Raw genomic sequence first — 24,234 nt, 5'->3', positions numbered from 1 at the left:
AGAGTCGGACACAACTGAGAGACTGATCTGATCTGATCTGATCTGATAGTTGTTTCACAATATTGTACTAATTTCATGTGTACAACATAGTGATTCAATATGCTTAGAGATTATACTCCATTTAAAGAGATTATAAAATGTTGATTATATTCCTTGTGCTGTACAATATATCCTTGTAGCACTTTTATTTTATACACAGTAGCTTGTGCCTCTTAATCCTCAACCCCTATCTTGCCCCTCCTCCTTCTTTCTCCCCACTGGTAACTACTAGTTTGTTTTCTATATCCATAAGTCTGTTTCTTTTTATTATATTGATTCATTTTTTTTTTTAGGTTCACCCTATAAGTGATAATGTACAGTATTGTCTTTCTCTGTCTTACTTCACTTAGCACAATATCCTCCAAGTCTACCCATGTTTTTGCAAATGACAACATTTCATCCTTTTTTATAGCTGAGTAGTATTCCATCATGTGTATACACACACACACACATATATATCACATCTTCTTTATCCATTCTTCTGTGATGAACACACTTACATTGCTTCCGTATCTTGACTATTGTAAATAATGCTGCTATGATCATTGGATTTGATTTCATTTAGGTCATACCTGAATGGTCTGGTGGTTTTCCCTACTTTCTTCAATTTAAGTCTGAATTTGGCAATAAGGAGTTCATGGTCTGAGCCACAGCCAGCTCCTGGTCTTGTTTTTGCTGACTGTATAGAGCTTCTCCATCTTTGGCTGCAAAGAATATAATCAATCTGATTTCGGTGTTGACCATCTGATGATGTCCATGTATAGAGTCTTCTCTTGTGTTGTTGGAAGAGGGTGTTTGTTATGACCAGTGCATTTTCTTGGCAAAAATCTATTAGTCTTTGCCCTGCTTCATTCCGTATTCCAAGGCCAAATTTGCCTGTTACTCCAGGTGTTTCTTGACTTCATACTTTTGCATTCCAGTCCCCTATAATGAAAAGGACATCTTTTTTGGCTGTTAGTTCTAAAAGGTCTTGTAGGTATTCATAGAACCATTCAACTTCAGCTTCTTCAATGTTACTGGTTGGGGCACAGACTTGGATTACTGTGATATTGAATGGTTTGCCTTGGAAATGAACAGAGATCATTCTGTCGTTTTTGAGATTGCATCCAAGTACAGTACTTCAGACTCTTTTGTTGACCATGATGGCTACTCCATTTCTTCTGAGGAATCCCTGCCCACAGTAGTAGATATAATGGTCATCTGAGTTAAATTCACCCATTCCAGTTCATTTCAGTTTGCTGATTCCTAGAATGTTGACATTTGCTCTTGCCATCTCTTGTTTGACCACTTCCAATTTGCCTTGATTCATGGACCTGACATTCCAGGTTCCTATGCAATATTGCTCTTTACAGCATCAGACCTTGCCTCCATCAGCAGTCACATCCACAGCTGGGTATTCTTTTTGCTTTGGCTCCATCCCTTCATTCTTTCTGGAGTTATTTCTCCACTGATCTCCAGTAGCATATTGGGCACCTACTGACCTGGGGAATTTCTCTTTTAGTATCCTATCATTCTGCCTTTTCATACTGTTCATGGGGTTCTCAAGGCAAGAATACTGAAGTGGTTTGCCATTCCCTTCTCCAGTGGACCTAAATCAAATCCCTTATGATTATACAGTGGAAGTGAGAAATAGATTTAAGGGCCTAGATCTTATAGATAGAGTGCCTGATGAACTATGGAATGATGTTTGTGACATTGTACAGGAGACAGGGATCAAGACCATCCCCATAGAAAACAAATGCAAAAAAGCAAAATGGCTGTCTGGGGAGGGCTTACAAAGAGCTTTGAAAAGAAGAGAAGTGAAAAGCAAAGGAGAAAAGGAAAGATATAAACATCTGAATGCAGAGTTTCAAAGAATAGCAAGAAGAGATAAGAAAGCCTTCTTCAGTGATCAATGCAAAGAAATAGAGGAAAACAACCAAATGGGAAAGACTAGAGATCTCTTCAAGAAAATTAGAGATACCAAGGGAACATTTCATGCAAAGATGGGCTCCATTAAGGACAGAAATGGTATGGATATAACAGAAACAGAAGATATTAAGAGGTGGCAAGAATACACAGAAGAACTGTACAAAAAAGAACTTCATGACCAAGATAATCACGATGGTGTGATCACTGACCTAGAGCCAGACATCCTGGAATGTGAAGTCAAGTGGGCCTTAGAAAGCATCACTACAAACAAAGCTAGTGGAGGGGATGGAAACCCAGTTGAGCTATTCCAAATCCTGAAAGATGATGCTGTGAAAGTGCTGCACTCAATATGCCAGCAAATTTGGAAAACTCAGCAGTGGCCACAGGACTAGAAAAGGTCAGTTTTCATTCCAATCCCAAAGAAAGGCAATGCCAAAGAATGATCAAACTACCACACAATTGCATTCATCTCACATGCTAGTAAAGTAATGCTCAAAATTCTCCAAGCCAGGCTTCAGCAATACGTGAACTGTGAACTTCCTGATGTTCAAGCTGGTTTTAGAAAAGGCAGAGGAACCAGAGATCAAATTGCCAACATCTGCTGGATCATGGAAAAAGCAAGAGAGTTCCAGAAAAGCATCTATTTCTGCTTTATTGACTATGCCAAAGCCTTGTCTGTGTGGATCACAATAAACTGTGGAAATTCTGAAAGAGATGGGAATACCAGACCACCTGATCTGCCTCTTGAGAAATCTGTATGCAGGTAAGGAAGCAACAGTTAGAACTGGACATGGAACAACAGACTGGTTCCAAATAGGAAAAGGAGTACATCAAGGCTGTATATTGTCACCCTGTTTATTTAACTTATATGCAGAGTACATCATGAGAAACGCTGGACTGGAAGAAACACAAGCTGGAATCAAGATTGCCGGGAGAAATACCATTAACCTCAGATATGCAGATGACACCACCCTTATGGCAGAAAGTGAAGAGGAACTCAAAAGCCTCTCGATGAAAGTGAAAGTGGAGAGTGAAAAAGTTGGCTTAAAGCTCAACATTCAGAAAACAAAGATCATGGCATCTGGTCCCATCACTTCATGGGAAATAGATGGGGAAACAGTGGAAACAGTGTAAGACTTTATTTTTCTGGGCTCCAAAATCACTGCAGCCATGAAATTAAAAGACGCTTACTCCTTGGAAGGAAAGTTATGACCAACCTAGACAGCATATTCAAAAGCAGAGACATTACTTTGCCAACAAAGGTCCGTCTAGTCAAGGCTATGGTTTTTCCTGTGGTCATGTATGGATGTGAGAGTTGGACTGTGAAGAAGGCTGAGCGCCGAAGAATTGATGCTTTTGAAGTGTGGTGTTGGAGAAGACTCTTGAGAGTCCCTTGGACTGCAAGGAGATCCAACCAGTCCATTCTGAAGGAAATCAGCCCTGGGATTTCTTTGGAGGGAATGATGTTGAAGCTGAAACTCCAGTACTTTGGCCACCTCATGCGAAGAGTTGACTCATTGCAAAAGTCTGATGCTGGGAGGGATTGGGAGCAGGAGGAGAAGGGGATGACAGAGGATGAGATGGCTGGATGGCATCACGGACTTGATGGATGTGAGTCTGAGTGAACTCCAGGAGTTGGTGATGGACAGGGAGGCCTGGTGTGTTGCAATTCATGGGGTCGCAAAGAGTCGGACACAACTGAGTGACTGATCTGATCTGATCAGATCTGATGATCATTGGGGTGTATGTATCTTTTCAAATTAATATTTTCATATTCTTTAGCTATATACCCAGGAGTGGAAGCCTGGGTCATATGGTAGTTCCTTTTTTTTTTTTTTTTTTTTTTTGAGGAACGTATACGCTGCTTTCTGTAGTGACTGCGCCAATTTATATTCCCACCAAGTGTGTGCTAGGGGTTCCCTTTTCTCCACATCCTAGCCAACACTTGTTATCTGTGGTCTTTTTGATGATAGCCATTCTGTCAGGTGTAAGACGGTATCTCGCTGTGGTTTTGATTTGCATTTCTCTGATGGTTAGCGATGTTGAGCATTTTTTCATGTGCCTGTTGGCCGTCTGTAGTCTTCTTCGGAAAAATGTCTATTCAGGTCTTCGAATTTAAGGATGCCACTGGTTCTTTTAATCTTTGCAGAAGATTTGGACATAAGGGAAGAATGTTTTGTGAGTTTTTAATAACACCTTATAGAGTTTTTTTTTTAATCATGTTTCCCATAAATTGTGTGTCTCAATCAGCTAATATAAAATAAAAGTTGATACACCTCAGCTAGGAAACAAAAAGTCAGGCAGTTTTTTAGCAACTGTAAGAGCTATAGTTTTTGGCAAGGAAATAATCAACATCAACACAACCTGAAAACAGACATACAGTAACTAAAACATATTTAAACCTCATGGAGGGGGAAGCTGGATAAAATCCCACTCTTTTCAAATGAGCCTCAACTTCTATAATGGCTGTCTTTCTAGGAAGTATGTGTAGCATCTAAAAGTTTCTTAACATGTCCATTTATGATAAAGGTTCCAGAGGAGGTGAGAAATTCTTGTTTCCAAAGAATCTCAAAGGTGTATATTAGTTCAAAACATACTTGCTATCTGGATATATATTTACCCTCCCATCTTTGGCTAGTTTTCAAGCTCTGATAAACACCGTAATTTCAGCCATCTAGGCTGATGTTGCCTCAGGTAGAGAGGTATACTCTGAAGGATAGTTTAAGTTAGTGATACCATATTCTGCTTGATAACCACCAGTTTCTGCTTTGAGTATGATCCATCATGAAATAATAATAGAACAAAGTTCTCAATGGCAGTCTTATAAATTTGAGTGAACCAAATTTCTGAAGCAAGAAGGAATATGTTTTGGTCAAGAGTCCAAGAGTTGTAACTAAAGGCTAGGAGACAGAGAACCTAAGTTATTTGAAACAACCATCACCTTTGTGGTATAGTTACTCCAGTGAAGAGATTGATCAAAGGTGGCAGAGCTTAATGTAGAAAAAGTAGCATGCATTTCTACCAAGAATTAGTGAGGTTGCTCGTTTATATTTATAATTAATTTACCTTGCATGTTCAATAAGACTACGGCAAAATATTGGGCACTTTTTCATTCCTTGGAGCACCCTCATTGACCTGAACTGCGGAATTTTCCTCTACCTTGTGTTTTCTTTTCCAAGATGGGACCATCTTTTTTTTAACTGATCTTTCTGTTTACAGTTTCTTTTTTTTTTTAATTTTATTTTATTTTTAAACTTTACATAATTGTATTAGTTTTGCCAAATATCAAAATGAATCCGCCACAGGTATACATGTGTTCCCCATCCTGAACCCTCCTCCTCCTCCTCCCTCCCCATACCATCCCTCTGGGTCGTCCCAGTGCACTAGCCCCAAGCATCCAGTATCGTGTATCGAACCTGGACTGGCAACTCGTTTCTTACATGATATTTTACATGTTTCAATGTCATTCTCCCAAATCTTCCCACCCTCTCCCTCTCCCACAGAGTCCATAAGACTGTTCTATACATCAGTGTCTCTTTTGCTGTCTCGTACACCGGGTTATCGTTACCATCTTTCTAAATTCCATATATATGCGTTAGTATACTGTATTTATGTTTTTCCTTCTGGCTTACTTCACTCTGTATAATAGGCTCCAGTTTCATCCACCTCATTAGAACTGATTCAAATGTATTCTTTTTAATGGCTGAGTAATATTCCATTGTGTATATGTACCACAGCTTTCTTATCCATTCATCTGCTGATGGACATCTAGGTTGCTTCCATGTCCTGGCTATTATAAACAGTGCTGCGATGAACACTGGGGTACACGTGTCTCTTTCCCTTCTGGTTTCCTCAGTGTGTATGCCCAGCAGTGGGATTGCTGGATCATAAGGCAGTTCTATTTCCAGTTTTTTAAGGAATCTCCACACTGTTCTCCATAGTGGCTGTACTAGTTTGCATTGGTGGGAATGCAAACTGTTTACAGTTTCTACAGGCATCTTTGTCGATACATGGCCTGTTAGGAAGTGGGCCACCCAACTTTTTGGTTATTAGGGCCACATATTTATTTGTATTCCTGTCTCATTTTTGTTTGAGAGTCCTTTCAAAATCTTCTCTCAGGTGCTGTAATTAAGGTAAAAGGGCTCTCCCCCATTCTAATTTCAGTTTCATTTTTAGGTTTCCAATGAAAGGACTTCTGTTATGTCAGTGCCTTTTTAACTCCCAAATATTATCAGAAGTTTTTTTCTAGTCTATTGCAAAATCTCATATAGTTTCATCTTTTCTGTTTGCCTGATTAAATTATGATCTAATCTATATGTATTGGAAATGTTTCACATATGGCTTTTAGGATACTGCCCTACTTTCCAGGCCTTTCTTTGAATCTTGGATTTATTTTGGAAAGAGGGAACCTGTAGATCCCTTTATGGCTCTGTCCAGTTCCTTTTGCCACCAGGATTAGCATCTAAGTTTCCAGTCATTATGTGTAAAAGTTGACTGTAGGTCAGATAACCCTGGGTTGTATGCACTCAAAACTCCTAAATTCTTCTATGAGCAGTTGCTAGTCATGTCTAGCTTAAGGGAAATCTTTAATTATAGTTCTTAATTCAGCTTGTGTTCATGGCTTCAATTCTACTATAGCCTGCATATCTGGTTCATGGATAAGACGGATGTCAGAGTTGTATTGTCATATATGGTCTTGCCATTGTTTATATATTCAGTCTCTCAGTCTTTTAAATTTTCCAGTTAATTTTCTACTAATTGTCCCTAACTCTGTGTTTATAGTTGCACAAATTTGGCACAATCTAAATATCTAACACTAGGGGATTATTGGTGGCTGTTTAAAGCTGAGCACTGAAGAATTGATGTTATGACCAATCTAGATAGCGTATTGAAAAGCAGAGACATTACTTTGCCAACAAAGGTCCGGCTAGTCAAGGCTATGGTTTTTCCAGTGGTCATGTATGGATGTGAGAGTTGGACTGTGAAGAAGGCTGAGCGCCGAAGAATTGATGCTTTTGAACTGTGGTGTTGGAGAAGACTCTTGAGAGTCCCTTGGACTGCAAGCAGATCCAACCAGTCCATTCTGAAGGAGATCAGCCCTGGGATTTCTTTAGAGGGAATGATGCTAGAGCTGAAACTCCAGTACTTTGGCCACCTCATGCAAAGAGTTGACTCATTGGAAAAGACTGTGATGCTTGGAGGGATTGGGGGCAGGAGGAGAAGGGGACACAGAGGATGAGATGGCTGGATGGCATCACCGACTCAATGGACGTAAGTTTGGGTGGACTCCGGGAGTTGGTGATGGACAGGGAGGCCTGGTGTGCTGTGATTCATGGGATCGCAAAGATTCGGACACAACTGAGCGACTGAACTGAACTGAGACCAAGTTATACTGTGTCTTTAGCAACACAAGTCTGTGGAAAAGTAAGAAAGATAGAAATAAAGTGGTATGAGGATAGGGAATGATGTATGATAGCAGAGGCTAGTATTCTGAAGTCATTTAATCTTCATGATATCTTTTTTTTAATTTTAATTGGAGGCTAATTACTTTACAATATTGTGGTGGTTTTTGTCGTACATTCACATGAATCAGCCATGGGTGTACATGTATTGCCCATCCTGATCTTCCCTCCCACCTCCCTCCCCATCGCATCCCTATGGGTCATCCCAGTGCACCAGCCCTAAGCACCCTGTCTCATGCATCGAACCTGGACTGGTCTTCTATTTCACATATGATAATATACATGTTTCAATGCTATTCTCTCAAATCATCCCACCCTCGCCTTCTCCTACACAGTCCAAAAGTCTGTTCTTTACATCTGTGTCTGTTTTGCTGTCTTGCATATAGGGTCATAGTTACCATCTTTCTAAATTCCATATATATGCATTAATATATTGTATTGGTGTTTTTCTTTCTGACTTACTTCACTCTGTATAATAGGCTCCAGTTTCATCCACCTCATTAGAACTGACTCAAATGTATTCTTTATAATGGCTGAGTAATACTCCATTGTGTACATGTACCACAGCTTTCTTATCCATTCATCTGCTGATGGACATCTAGGTTGCTTCCATGTCCTGGCTATTATAAACAGTGCTGCAATGAACACTGGGGTACACGTATCTCTCAATTCTGGTTTCCTCGGTGTGTATGCCCAGCAATGGGATTGCCAGGTCATATGGCAGTTCTATTTCCAGTTTTTTAAGGAATCTCCACACTGTTCTTCATAGTGGCTGTACTAGTTTGCATTCCCACCAACAGTGTAAGAGGGTTCCCTTTTCTCCACACCCTCTCCAGCATTTATTGCTTGTAGACTTTTGGATAGCAGCCATTTTGACTGGCATGAGATAGTACCTCATGGTGGTTTTGATTTGCATTTCTCTGATAATGAGTGATGTTGAGCATCTTTTCATGTGTTTGTTAACCATCTATATGTCTTCTTTGGAGAAATATCTGTTTAGTTCTTTGGCCCATTTTTTGATTGGGTTGCTTATTTTTCTGGAATTAAGCTGCAGGAGTTGCTTGTATATTTTTGAGATTAATTCTTTGTCAGTTGCTTCATTTGCTATTATTTTCTCCCATTCTGAAGGCTGTCTTTTCACCTTGCTTATAGTTTCCTTCATTATGCAAAAGCTTTGAAGTTTAATTTGCTTTTATTTTTTGTTTATTTTTGCTTTTATTTCCACTATTCTGGGAGGTGGGTGATAGAGGATCCTGCTATGATTTACGTCAGAGAGTTTTATTTACGTCTAGGAGTTTTATTGTTTCTGATCTTACATTTAGATCTTTAATCCATTTTGAGTTTATTTTTCTGTATGGTGTTAGAAAGTGTTCTAGTTTCATTCTTTTACAAATAATTGACCAGTTGTCCCAGCACCACTTATTAAAGAGATTGTCTTTTCTCCATTGTATACTCTTGCCTCTTTTGTCAAAGATAAGGTGTCCATAGGTATGCGGATTTATCTCTGGGCTTTCTATTTTGTTCCATTGATCTATGTTTCTGTCTTTCTGCCAGTACCATACTGTCCTGATGACTGTCGCTTTGTAGTATAGCCTAAAGTCAGGCAGGTGATTCCTCCAGTTCCATTCTTCTTTCTCAAGATTGCTTTGGCTATTCGAGGTTTTTTGTATTTCCATACAAATTGTGAAATTATTTGTTCTAGTTCTCTGAAAAATACCGTTGGTAGCTTGATAGGGATTGCATTGAATCTATAGATTGCTTTGGGTAGTAGTATACCCATTTTCACTATATTGATTGTTCCGATCCATGAACATGGTATATTTCTCCATCTATTTATGTCGTCTTTAATTTCTTTCATCAGTGTTTTATCAGATCAGATCAGATCAGATCAGTCGCTCAGTCGTGTCTTACTCTTTGCAACCCCATGAATCGCAGCACGCCAGGGCCTCCCTGTCCATCACCAACTCCCAGAGTTCACTGAGACTCACATCCATCGAGTCAGTGATGCCATCCAGCCATCTCATCCTCTGTCGTCCCCTTCTCCTCCTGCCCCCAATCCCTCCAAGCATCACAGTCTTTTCCAATGAGTCAACTCTTCACATGAGGTGGCCAAAGTACTGGAGTTTCAGCTTTAGCATCATTCCTTCCAAAGAAATCCCAGGGCTGATCTCCTTCAGAATGGACTGGTTGGATCTGCTTGCAGTCCAAGGGACTCTCAAGAGTCTTCTCCAACACCACAGTTCAAAAGCATCAAGTCTTCGGCACTCAGCCTTCTTCACAGTCCAACTCTCACATCCATACATGACCACAAGAAAAACCATAACCTTGACTAGACAAACCTTTGTTGGCAAAGTAATGTCTCTGCTTTTGAATATGCTATCTAGGTTGGTCATAACTTTCCTTCCAAGGAGTAAGCGTCTTTTAATTTCATGGCTGCAGTCACCATCTGCAGTGATTTTGGAGCCCCCAAAATAAAGTCTGACACTGTTTCCACTGTTTTCCCATATATTTCCCATGAAGTGATGGGACCGGATGCCATGATCTTCGTTTTCTGAATGTTGAGCTTTAAGCCAACTTTTTCACTCTCCACTTTCACCTTCATCAAGAGGCTTTTGAGTTCCTCTTCACTTTCTGCCATAAGGGTGGTGTCATCTGCATATCTGAGGTTATTGATATTTCTCCCAGCAATCTTGATTCCAGCTTGTGTTTCTTCCAGTCCAATGTTTCTCATGTTGTACTCTGCATAGACGTTAAATAAACAGGGTGACAATATACAGCCCTGACAAACTCCTTTTCCTATTTGGAACCAGTCTGTTGTTCCATGTCCACAGTGTTTTATAGTTTTCTATATATAGGTCTTTTGTTTATTTAGGTAGATTTATTCCTAGGTATTTTATTCTTTTCGTTGCAATGGTGAATGGAATTGTTTCCTTAATTTCTCTGTTTTCTCATTGTTAGTGCATAGGAATGCAAGGGATTTCTGTGTCTTAATTTTATATCCTGCAACTTTACTATATTCATTGATTAGCTCTATTAATTTTTTGGTGGAGTCTTTAGGGTTTTCTATGTAGAGGATCATGTCATCTGCAAACAGTGAGAGTTTTATTTCTTCTTTTCCAATCTTTTTCCTTTTATTTCTTTTTCTGCTCTGATTGCTGTGGCCAAAACTTCCAAAACTATGCTGAATAGTAGTGGTAAGAGTGGGCATCCTTGTCTTGTTCCTGACTTTAAGGGAAATGCTTTCAATTTTTCACTATTGAGGATAATGTTTGCTGCAGGTTTATCATATATGGCTTTTATTATGTTGAGGTATGTTCCTTCTATGCCTGCTTTCTGGAGGGTTTTTATCATAAATGGATGTTGAATTTTGCCAAAGGCTTTCTCTGCATCTATTGAGATAATCATGTGGTTTTTATCTTTCAATTTATTAATGTGGTGTATCACATTGATTTGTGAATACTGAAGAATTCTTACATCACTGGGATAAAGCACACTTGGTCATGGTGTATGATCTTTTTAATATGTTGTTGGAGTCTGTTTGCTAGAATTTTGTTAAGGATTTTTACATCTATGTTCATCAGTGATATTGGCCTATAGTTTTCTTTTTTTGTGGCATCTTTGTCAGGTTTTGGTATTATGGTGATGGTAGCTTCATAGAATGAGTTTGGAAGTTTACCTTCCTCTGCAATTTTATGGAAGAGTTTGAGCAGGATAGGTGTTAGCTCTTCTCTAAATTTTTGGTAGAATTCAGCTGTGAAGCCATCTGGTCCTGGGCTTTTGTTTGTTGGAAGATTTCAGATTACAGTTTCAATTTCTGTGCTTGTGATGGGTCTGTTAAGATTTTCTGTTTCTTCCTGGTTCAGTTTTGGAAAGTTATACTTTTCTAAGAATTTGTCCATTTCTTCCAAGTTGTCCATTTTATTGGCATATAGTTGCTGATAGTAGTCTCTTATGATCCTTTGTATTTCTGTGTTGTCTGTTGTGATTTCTCCATTTTCATTTCTAATTTTGTTGATTTGATTTCTTCATAATATCTTAGAGGCTACATCTTTATCTGCATTCTAAGATGAGGAAACTGAAACAGGGAGGTCAAGTGATTTACCCCCATTATGCAGCTAGCGGGGCTTCCTAGGTGGCCCAGTGGTAAAGAATCTGCCTGCCAATGCAGAAGATGTAGGAGATTCAGATTCAATCCCTGAGTTGGGAAAATCCCATGCAGTAGGAAATGGCAACCTGGTATTCATGCTGGGGAAATTCCAGAGAAGCCTGGTAGGCTACTGTCCATGTGGTTGCAAAGAGTTGGACACGACTGAATGACTGAGCATGCACGATGCAGCTAGTAAGTGGCAAAGCAGTATTTAAGTCTAGGCTGGCCACATCCTTAAGACCATGTTTTTATCTAATTTAACTAGGGAAACGATAGCTCGAGGCAGCCAGAGCTGGACACTAGCATGGTTAAGACAACTGGATTTGGAGTCAGCCAGATGTGAGTTCAAATCCCAGTTCCAGCACATACTGGCTGGAGTATGAACTCTAACAAATTCATTAACCCACTTAGTTTTGAGTTCCCCACAAAAAATGGGAGACTACACCCAGAGCCAGGTAAAATCTCTTAATCCCTCTAGGCAGATAGCCATGATACTACATCAAAACATTAATGAAGGTGAAATGAGGTAAGAGAAAAATGTACTTTCCAGAACCTCTTTCACAAAGAGTAAAATATGTGGCAAGAAGGAATATTTTAATCAATTGTTGGCTATGGAGGAGGCTGTGTGGAGGCAATATTAAATAGTTGCTAAGCTGCTTTCTAAAGACAGGTGTGTCTGGTTAACAGAAGGACTTTTGTTTAGCAGAATTATTTATGAAATCTTGGGTTAGAGCTTAATTATTTTGTAAAGGGGGAATGGCTTGCATGGTTAACAGGAATCCCCTTTATCTACTTCATTCATCTTTCCTTTAACCATCCTATAACTACTAGACAGTTAAAGATGATCATTTTGAAAGGACACAGATCATTCAATTACCACAATGCCCGTGTGTCTTGTTCCAGCCCAGCTAAGGTTTAGCTCATAGAAATGTTGTAAAAATTAAGTGATATTAGGTGGAACCACACAATTGCCAGTATTTAACTGTTTTGACCTACAAAAAACAAATAGTATTTCTGTGTGGTTCAACCTAGTATAAGGTATTGCAAATACTTTTACCCAGGATTTGGCCCAACATAATTCCTTGGTAAATGGCAACTAGTTTCATCATAATTGCCAAGAAGAGGCCAGCTAACTCAGGCATGCTTCTGGAAGGCAACATTTAAGATACAATCTAATGAATGAGAGATTCTCAAATTCTGGTGAATACTAGCTTCATGGTTTGGAACTTCAGTCCACTGGAAGCAGAATGTCTGTCCATGAGGTGTCTGACACAGGACACAGCTCTTAGAAAGCAATCCTAGCAAGAATGAGAAGGATTGTCAAAGTTTTTCAACCAGCAGATAGGACTGTGTCTACATGTCTTCAGGAAACAGGAATGAACACAGGGAAACTGAGGCAGAAGTCCAGACCTTGGACAAGAACAACTTGAAAAGAAAAAAGAGGAATGTTAAAAGAATGTTTTGATTTCTCTTTCTGTCCTCCTTCCTAAAATATTTTTCACGATAAAATAGTTCAGATGTAAGTTTCAAGGAGAGACACTCAGGAGTCAGAAAGTCCTACCTGTACATTGGAGATATACAATACACTTTTGTTGAATAACCTTTATTTGACAAATGTTTGTTCAGGGCTAAAAGTTAGTTAGTATTAGTCACTCATTCATGTCTGACTCTTTGAGACACCATGAACTGTAGCCTGCCAGGTGCCTCTGTCCATGGAATTCTCCAGGCAAGAAAACTGGAGTGGGTTGCTATTCCCTTCTCCAGGAGATCTTCTCAATCCAGGGATGGAACCCAGGCCTCCTGAGTTACAGACAGATTTTTTTACCATCTAAGCCAACAGGAAAACCCTAATAAATGCACATTAAAGCCCTACAAGTCTTACAATAAAGAGCATGATTGATTTTATTGAACCCTGAATTTTTAAAATATATAATAAGATAATCTTTCTCTTCATTAAATGCTTAATACTCTATGGAGCCCAACTTTTCAAAAGATGCTTCAGGAAGTATATCCCTGGATTATAAATTTCTTGAATAGGTATTCTATGTAAAGCTTTATATCCTCTCTACTTACCAGAAGAATTGGCCTAGAGTTGAATTTAATTTATCCAAAGATGGGGTAAAGTGTGAAATAAGAAGATATTCTCCAACTGAAGACAGGAAGAAGCCTTGGTGGACTGGGCTTTGCTAACATCGGCCAGATATTTTTAAATGAATGTGTAGCATGTGCTTTCCTACTGGCCATTTCACTGAACCCTCATGACCACCCTATCAGGAAGGTAGTGTCAATCCCTGTTAAGAGTAAAGAAAACAGAACTCAGACAATTACAGTTACTTACCCAAGTCACATGTTTCTTTGGTCAGAAACACCATACAGAGCCTGGTCTTCAGTTTCTAAATCCAGATGCCCATATCCACTTCACATTAAGAGGGTAAAATCTCTGAACAGGGAGTTATTCACCCAAACTAAGGAAAAAAGTCTTAAATTGGTATATATGAAATCTAGATACAAGTATCCAGAAGCACTGATTGTTCAGACATAGTATGGCAATAGCAGGTTAGGTCTTGAGATGGGCAGAGGCATTCACTACAACCGAGGAAACTTGTTTTCTCCATTGTCTAAGTGCCCTTGGACCTCAGACCAACCTCATATTTCTTGGAAGCGTGTGTTCCTCTGAGAGCCCAGGAAGGCGTGTGGTCCAGTAAATGCAATTAGCAGTCTCACCACTCCATCTCCTCATCTGTTGTCTCTGGGAGTACAGACATCAGAAAGCTCACATTTTCAAAAACACTCCCACTGACCAGAGTTGCCAGCTGATTTTAAGTGGGTCTGAGGTGACTATGTAGGGAGCCCTAGGGGAAAATCCCATGGATGGAGGAGCCTGGTAGACTATGGTCCATGGGGTCGCTAAGAGTCGGACACAACTAAGCGACTTCCCTTTCATTTTTCACTTTCATGCATTGGAGAAGGAAATGGCAACCCACTCCAGTGTTCTTGCCTGGAGAATCCCAGGGACGGGGATCCTGGTGGGCTGCTGTCTATGGGGTCGCACAGAGTCAGACACGACTGAAGCGACTTAGCAACAGCAGCAGCAGGGGTATATGAAAAAATTGTACTGAGCATCTCTAGGAACAAAACTCAATTCTAGGCAGAGACACACAGAAATGATTGAAAGAGAGAAACAATTAGCAAGAGAGATCATGTAAGATAAAGGAGAGATTCCAGCAAGTTATTTAACCTCATCCTCAATGTGGGATTGATAATAATATGATGATATACAAATTTACATCTTATAACTTCAGGCTTTTATATTTAAATGCCATCCCCAAATTTGCTCTCAAACAATTCATGGGGCCCCTGAATCAATATAATCAAAGCTGAACTTAGGGCTATCTCCTCCAATTTTGCAACTTCTCCAATATTTGTATTTTTGTAAAAAGTTCCCAGAAATTCCATCCCAACAATTCTAGAAAACTGAAGGTCTTAAATATTAATATGGAAACACATCAAAACACCTTCTCAGTTCTGTGAACTCCAAACTGAAGACAGTGTTATCCCTTTTTAGCCACCAATGGCAGAGGAGTGAAGACAAGTTTATAAGTTTAGTGTTTCTGGTTTTTATTTTTGGCCACATCACAGAGCATGCTGAATCTTAGTTCCCCAACCAGGGATGGAGCCAGTACCCACTGCAGTGGAAGCATGGATTTTTAACCACTGGATTACCAGGAAAGTCCCTATATTTTTAGTATTTCTTGCACTTGATTGCCTGACCTCTCAGCAGACAGGCACACCTGGTCTCTGTGACTGGGTCTGGGACTCTGTAACACTTACTGCAATGGTCAGGCCCCATCCCAAGAAATAGCCTGATTTTGAGGGGCAACTCCCTCTGAGAATAACTACAGCAGTGAACAGGACCAATGCAGGCCTCAGCTCAGAATCTCTTATGTTTTCTCTGCAGGCTGACAGTAATCAGGACTGATCTCTTGAATGTATTTCAAGTTCCTGGGAATTCATGGCTCAATTACAGTAGTGACTCTGAGTTGAGAAGAAATACCTCATTGCAGTAAATGGAACTGGAACACAGAAATATTTCAGTGATGCCTCCATAAGGAGTGGAAGTCATCATATGGTATCAGCAGATGGTGCCCTTGAATATCTCCCTCACTGGATTGTGAGCTCCTGGAGGCCAGAAGCAACATCTAAACACGCCTGTTGTCCTCACAGAGCCCAACACTGTCTGCATGCAGAACATGTGCACTGAATCACTTGACACACTATGCTTCCTGTGGACAGCCATGAGTTTTCCATTTCTTTCACTTCCATTATAAGATCAAGAGACACGTTGAATCAAGGTTCTTGGGTTTCAGTCCACAGTTTTCAGTAATTAGATTTCAATTTGTATCTTTTATGAAATAGCTAGTTGGGGGAATTCCTTGGAGGTCCAGTGCTTAGGACTCTGTGTTTCCATTTCCAGGGGCCCAGGTTAGATCCCTGGTCAGGGAACTAGGATCCTGCAAACCGCACAATGAGACCAAAAAAAAAAAAAAAAAATAGCTAGTTTGAACTGATTGTGGTAGTTTACCAAGGTTGTAATGAATGAGTGTAAGGCTTACCTGTTGTTTAGCAACCATTCTGTAAGATTTTAATCTTAAAAAAAGTAATACGGCATTGTGGTCCATCTGGATCGAAAGAATGGATTTACTCTTTGGGTGGCTATGCCAGCATTAGCATGAAAGGAGAAGTGCTGAAGTGCTGTGAGCTGAACTGTATGGAAACTGTACTTTTCCCATTGGTGCTACAACTCCATAACACATGGCAGGTGTATCGGAGGGTCGAAGCCACAACAACAGGGATGGCGGATGCAGAGGCAGCATTTAGGGCTGAGTTCTGATGGAGGTGTCTCTTGCATGGTACTGGAATCAATTTGGTCTTGCCATCTCTTGTTTGCAGGGCTTGGGCACGTGTTTTCTATTTGAATTTTCATAGCTATCCCACAGGCTCACATACCACACAGAAGAAATACAGGCGTGTTAAGTCTGTGGGTTGAGGGTTTTTTTAAGTAAAATCCAAATGAATGGGAAATAGATGTTGGAGAAAAATCATAAAAGGCATGACCGCCTGAGATATTTACTCTCTCCATGGATGGTACAATCCCATTCCAGGGAAGTTTCCAGGGGCTGGAAAGTGTTACAGAGTGGAGGCAAAATGTTACAGGGTGAAGGAAAAATCCTATAAACAAGGACTTTTGTCTGTATCTTCCATCCAAACTACTGGCATCTTTAAGATGCTGCACCTGTCTCTATATGAGGCACCAGTTAAATGGGTAGTGTTGGTGGCTCCTTTCACCCATGACTTCCTATCTCCCTTCACCTTTTTACTCGCACCGTGTTTTTACCAAACATGTTTTCATAGCCTAGAAAACAGGCTACTTGGAAGATAGATTGCTCTGCTTCTCCCAACTGGGTACCTTGCTTCTGGCTGCCCTGGGTAACCCAGCCTTGCTCCGCAACCCTGGACCTCTTTGCTACCCTGTGGGAAGGACCCCTATCAATCTCATTCTTTGATAGGGGGAAAGCCCTGACCCACCTTGAACTCTTGAAGCTGCATTCCAATAACATGGCACCGAAATGTTTGAGGGCAAGAAAAATCAATGGATAGTAAATTAAAATAAAAGAAAATATCTGGGAAGGGCCATAAAAATGATGAAGGACACATCAAGAGCTAAGCATACATTGAATGGCTTTCTAAAATTACAAATCCCTCCCAGAAAACAACACGGCATAATCACGCCCATTACAGTCACCAAAGTTTTATGTTGACCAACTTTAATAACCTGGAGCCTTTCTCACCCTCTGGGAGGCATAAAACATTTCCATATCTGAATAAAGGAACAAAAAATGAAGTGAGAGCCTGAGTGAATTATCTATAGGAGCAATCCACAGAGATAGTGTAAAAATAAAAATTACTTCATTAGAGTTGAACCTAGCCTGTCCTACAAATCAATCAAAGAAGGTAAAGAAACACTGAACAGATCCAAGGAAGAGGGGATGTTGGAAGAAGAATTGCTGAGAAAATCATCAGCCTTTGGAATTACCACAGATTCTCCCTCCAAAACAGGAAAACATGTGCAACCGAGTTCAATTTCCTTCACAACACCAACTGAGAACCTTTTCTTCAGGCATTCCATTCAAGAAGAAGTCAAAGTACAACTCCTGAGTTTGATGAGCTGAAAGTCAGTTAGACGTGGTGGTGGTGCTTTAGTCGCTAAGTTGTGTCTGACTCTTGCAACCCCATGGACTGTAGGCCACCAGGCTCCTCTGTCCATGGGGTTTCCCAGCAAGAATACTGGCATGTCTTGCCATTTCCTTCTCCAGGGATCTTCCCAACCCAGAGATGGAACCCAGGTCTCCTGCATCATAGGCGGATTCTTTACTGACTGAGCCACTAGGGAGGCCTCGATTAGGTAAACAGAGTCAATAATTTTAACATGATGTGAGAATAATCAAATGCTAGAGGACCCACTTCATGGGTACCTAGCCCAACTTGAATGCCCAAAGGTTTCCTAATGACACATTTGAATTAAGCCTGGAAGGCTAAGAATCATTGAGATAGGACTGAAGCTATTCAAAAGATGTTCATTAGTCCCTCATCATTTTACAAAATACTCAATCCAGTGCACACATTCTGTGTCATGAAGACCTGGACATCTCCATAATGAGTTTGCAATCTAGTCACAGAGAAAAGACTTCTAAAGGTACATGGAAAAGTTACAGTCACTTCTCCAATATGGTAGATATAGGCTAGACATGGTGCTTTCAACTGTATGAGTTCAGTTTACTGCTGATAAAAGAGAAGAAACAGAAGATGTCATTTTCATCAAAACTCTCTCAGCATCAGTGAGTTAGAAGTGGGCTGCTACAAAGCTAGTGAATCTAACCCTCTTTGAGAAAACTGACCTTGATCAGTTAAGATCACATGACCGAGAAGTGACAAACAAGACTGAGTTCCTTGAAAGTACATTCAGATGAGTATTTCCAGTACTTAGAATATAGTTGTTGCTGCTGCTGCTGCTGCTGCTGCTGCTAAGTCGCTTCAGTCGTGTCCAACTCTGTGCGACCCCATAGATGGCAGCCCACCAGGCTCCGCCGTCCCTGGGATTCTCCAGGCAAGAACACTGGAGTGGGTTGCCATTTCCTTCTCCAATGCATGAAAGTGAAAAGTGAAAGTGAAGTCACTCTGTCGTGTCCGACTCTTAGCAACCCCATGGACTGCAGCCCACCAGGCTCCTCTGTCCATGGGATTTTCCAGGCAAGAGTACTGGAGTGAGGTGCCATTGCCTTCTCTGTAGAATATAGTTAGTGCTCAGTAAATATTTGTAGGCTTAATCAACATCCTTCTCTGAAGGACTATCTTAGGACAATCCTAAAGCACTACACAGTACTTCCAGAGCAGCAACTAAAGATGAAGATATGACAGACATCAATGCAAGACAAAAAAAGACTTTGTCTCTTAAACGAGCCACATGTAGAGTCAGATTTCAGAGACCAAATAAAGCAGTCAATGTTTAATGATATGACATAGTTAAGAACTATCTTCTTGGACACTGTGAACTTCATCTCAACAAATCTTTTTCAAATACCTACCCTGTGCCAAGCATTTGATTCCTCTCTGAAACACAAAGGTTACTAAACCCACCCTTGATCTCAGGACTCCACTATCTAGAGAAGAAAGTACATCCACTTGGGACATTTTGCCGGTTTCCTAGAAGTAAACTTGAAATGCTAAGTGACCGAATGAGAGGAGCAATTTGATTCTAACTTCAGTGGATCTTGGAAGGATTCGTGGAAATGAAAATATTTCATCTTGGCCTTGAATTATGACTAAGTCTTCAGCAGGAGACAGGGATATTCTAGGTAAAGAGAGTAAGGTGAAAAATAAGACAGAAGCAAGACCATATTGTTCATATTTTAGGATTAGTGAGAAGTCTGGTACAGCAAACCCAAGAGGAATGCCTCCTGTAAGGAGAGGTGGCCCAGAGCCTGAGCTATAATGGAACATGTGTTTACCCAGAGCTATTAAAAAAAAAAAATCCAGGTGAATAGAAGATGAAGCTGAGTCAAGTAGAGCTGAAGCCCCAGTGGCAGGACCCCATCCGCCTTTCATCCTTTACCACTTCTGTCCAAATCAGCCTAACTTGCAACTGTGGTCACCTAGAATGCTCCAGCTGCTACAACCCACTCTGCCTGCATGCTAGGCAGGCTAGAGTGGTAGAGAATTTATATATCTTCTCTCCTCCTTCCCCAAGCAATGATTAATGGTGTATAAACACCCTCTTCACTCCCCATATATAGAAACACTGGAGGACGTGCAGCCTAGCAGAATTAGGCTCCAGCTGCCCACAATTTAAACTTGTTGCATAATAATTCTCTACCAGCTTTCTTCTCTAGCCTGTCTTCTCCACTCCCTTGCTGAGGTTTTGTAGGATCACCCTCAAAATACACCATTTACATCTGACTTAGTCTCATGGTCTTCTTCTGAGAGGAAGCTAAACTGAGACACTATCAGGAAATTATCATTAATGATAGACTAAGTCATTATCAAGAAAATAAAACCAGTGGTCAGCTTAGATGATCAGGAAAATGCTATAAAAAGAAACAGAGGAGATAAGCCAATAAATAGGAAAGTGAAAGAAAGTACAAGATATGGGCTAAAGAAAGTAATAAGTAGGGGAACAGCCAGGCAAGAAGTTCAAAACTAAGTCAATAAAAATGAGTTTTATGTGCCAGTTGCCTGATTTAAGGGCAAGTCTAACAGATTGATGGATACTTAATCATTTTGATTTGGACTTCTTTGAAAAACTAATGAAAGCTTTGGACTCACTTTCCAGGAAAAAAAAAAAAAATATGCAAACAATACTGCTTGGAGCTTCAGTAGATTCCCAAACCCCGGATTAAGAAACCTGATTAAAGGCTGTATGTGAGGCTGGACTCAGAGGGCCTGGATTGCCTGCAGAGGGCTTCAGCATATATTCCATAGGCAATGGGGAGCCAGCAAAGCTTTTTACTATCAGAGGCCCCAAGTGGTTATAGTTTTCCATTCTAAATGGAACCCAAGAAATCTGGATGCTTCTAACAGATTGAAAGATAGATTGGAAAAAAAGTGCATAGATAATTGAGCTCCTTGTTGGCCAAAAACATTTTCAACCAGATGCAACTGTAGAGCTTCAAAGGCTGCTGACTGCAGAATCCAGATGCACCTCCATGGACGCCATGGGGAGTCACTTCCACAGCCAAATGTTTTGGCCTCAAGAATTCCTGGAGCAGGATAGATGCTGAATGGAGCTGGAGACAAGCTCAGGGCAAACACAACACAGTCTCTATGACCACATATAAGGAGTCTGGGTTAGAAAGGCCCCTTTTGCAGAGTAGATAGGGCAGGTGTGGGGTATGAATAGAGATAGATGAGAGACAGAGGGGCTGAGAAAAAAAGAATCCACTTGGAGGGATAAACAAAGCTGGGAGGAGAAAGCAGAGAACATATGGAGAAGGACCTATCAGGATTATAATTGTCAGTAATGGAGGATGGTTTGAAAACAAATGAGACATCTATGGCCATGAGAAGGAAGAATGAGAGTAATAGACTCTGAAGGATCTGGGTACTAATGGGGATGAAGAAAAGTGATGATTTTTTCCTCTTTTAAATACACGAGTTCATGGAATGACTCTCATTTTAAGTATTCATCAAATGGAGAAGCTATATTCAACATCACAAGCCATAATCTTACAAGTAAGGTGTTATCCCCATGTCACAGGTAAGTAGACTGAGGCTAGAACTTGCACAAGCCCACCTAATGAGTAACGGCAGAGCCAAGGTTTGAACCCAGGCCTGTCTCACTTGGAGTCACACACGCTAGTTTCTGCTTCCCTTGTCCCAGAGCCCAGATTTGTAGACTTAACGTGACTGAAGTGAACACGAATTACATGACTTAGGCACCAAAGCAAAAATGAAGAGTTCTCTATGCCTAAGTTTTTATGGAATAGGCTGATGGGGTAGGAAGAGGTTGCTGGCCACCATGATCTTCTACACGAGGACCTCCAAACCTTCACTATCCACAGCACCGTGGTACTCTCACCCTGCTCAGGCACAGAAGGACCTGTGGGGAAATGGGAGGTGTGCTTCAGGCAGAAGGGCCTCAGACTAGGTCATCTAGATTGATGTCGTCTAGTTTCTGGAGAAGCCAGTGGTGTGGCAGAAAGAGCATGGATGCTGAGCCAGGAGATGAAGTTCTGAATCCTGCTCCACCATCCATTACCTCACCCATTAACCCATTGAATCTCTCACAGCCTCTGATTCTTCATTGGTAAAAACCAAACCACCTGTTTTTCAGGGCAAATGCAATGATCATGGAAAATAATGGATGTGTTATGTCTAACACTATGCCTGGCACACAAACAAGCTCTCAGAAGCTAACAGTCTTGCAATCCAACATCTTTTATTGTACTCTCCTTTTCTATTTGAAACCCTTCCTTTGGGTGTTCACTACAAACCCCCCACCAAGACCTGTTAGCACCCTGGTTAGCTCTTCCCCTTATTTCACCTCAATACACAAATACTTAGTATCTAGTATAATAGCAAAATTAATGTGCTTGGAATGTGCAATTTGCAAAACTCTCCCACTTCTGTCATAGCGTCTATCTTTACCATGGACCTAGGAAGCAAACAAATGGTAATAATTACCCTTTGTTTACTATGTTGGAAAGAGGCTCAGAGAATAGGTGTGATGTGTCCCAACCACACAGCAAATATCAGAGCACGTATGGATCAGGCAGCTTAAATAAACAGAGCCATGAAATACATAGATGCTGACTTAGTTGACTCTAGTCATTAAAACAAAATTCTTTACCAACTGAGACACAAAGGGACCCCAAGAATACTGGAGTGGGTAGCCTATCCCTTCTCCAGCGGATCTTCCCACCCAGGGAATCTAACTGGGGCTTCCTGCATTGCAGGGGGATTCTTTACCAACTGAGTTATCAGGGAAGCCCTGACTCCAGTCATTATAACAAAATATTAGAGACTAGATGACTTCAACAATAGGAATTTTGCCCAATAATGCAAAAATCACACTGCTGACCAATTCTAATTCTAGTGAGGACTCTTCCTTGCTGTGTTCCTATGTGGCAGAGGGGGAGAGAGAGAGCATGTGCTCTCTGCTGTCTCTTTTTATAAGGACACTATGACCTCTTTAACTTCACCCTGTCTCCAAACACAGTCACATTGGAGATTGGGACTTCAACATCTGAACCTGAAGGAGAGGGCAACACAAACAGTTAGTTCCTTGGACAATTTACTTGCCTTCTTTGCTTCATCTTAAAAAACAGTTTGGGATAGCTGTGTTTAAGACATCTTCCTAATCTGATATTCAGATTCTACTCTAACTCCAAGTAAGGATTGAAAGTGAAAGTGAAGTCCTGTCCAACTCTTTGTGACCCCATGGACTGTAGCCTACCAGGTTCCTCCGTCCATGGGATTTTCCAGGCAAGAATACTGGAGTGGGTTGCCATTTCCTTCTCCAAGTAAGGATTACCCAGCATTAATTTTTACTGGTTCACAATCTCTTCATACTGCCTTATAGGCAAGAGTGTTGCATTTTCACTTTCAGTGAGTTTCCCTGAAAGAGCATTCATTCAGTCAACAAACATTTGATGAGCATCCACTGTATGTCAGTCACAATACTAGATGGTGAGGCTATATCTTTAAATGAGAAAAAAATCTCTTCCTTCCTATATAGAGACAGAGAAAGAGAAAGTTTCAAGGTGTCAGTTAAAATGCTTTCAACCACAATACTGGGAATACAAACCTTAATTGAAGGTATGAGTTTATACCAATAGAGGTTTTATTGTCTCATATGACAAGATGCCCAAGGTAGGTGTTATGGTCTGAATGCTTGTATGTCACCAAAATTCATGTGTTGAAATCTTAACCCCCAAATGATGACAGTAAGTGGGGTCTTTGAGAAGCACTTAAGTCTGAAGGATAGAGTGAATGGATTAGTGCCATTACATAAAAGACTCCAGAGACACTCTAGTTCATTCCACAATGTGAGGGACATAGCAAGAAAGTAAAGTTGCTAGTCGTGTCTGACTCTTTGTGACCCCATGGACTGTAGCCTACCAGATTCCTCCAATGGAAAGTCCATGGGATTTCCAAGGCAAGAGTACTGGAGTGGGTTTCCATTTCCTTCTCCAAAGGATCTTCCCAACCCAGGGATCGAACCTGGGTCTCCCACATTGCAGGCAGATATTTTACCATCTGAACCACAAGGGAAGACCGCATAGCAAGAAAGCACCAGCCAAACAAGTGGGACCTAATTAAACTTAAAAGCTCTTGCACAGCAAAGAAAACTATAAACAAGGTGAAAGATAACCCTCAGAATGGGAGAAAATGATAGCAAACAAAACAACTGACAAAGAATTAATTTCCAAAATATATAAGCAGCTCATAGAAGTCAATACCAGAAAAACAAACAACCCAATCAAAAAGTGGGGAAAAGACCTAAACAGACATTTCTCCAAAGAAGACATACAGATGGCTAACAAAAACATGAAGAGATGCTCAGCATCACTCATTATTAGAGAAATGCTAACCAAAACTACAATGAGTTATCACCTCACA

Source organism: Bos mutus, chromosome 3, assembly GCF_027580195.1.
Source record: "Bos mutus isolate GX-2022 chromosome 3, NWIPB_WYAK_1.1, whole genome shotgun sequence".
Classification (NCBI taxonomy): domain Eukaryota; kingdom Metazoa; phylum Chordata; class Mammalia; order Artiodactyla; family Bovidae; genus Bos; species Bos mutus.
The sequence above is the reverse complement of the archived record's forward strand: the minus strand, read 5'-3'. Positions refer to the sequence as shown.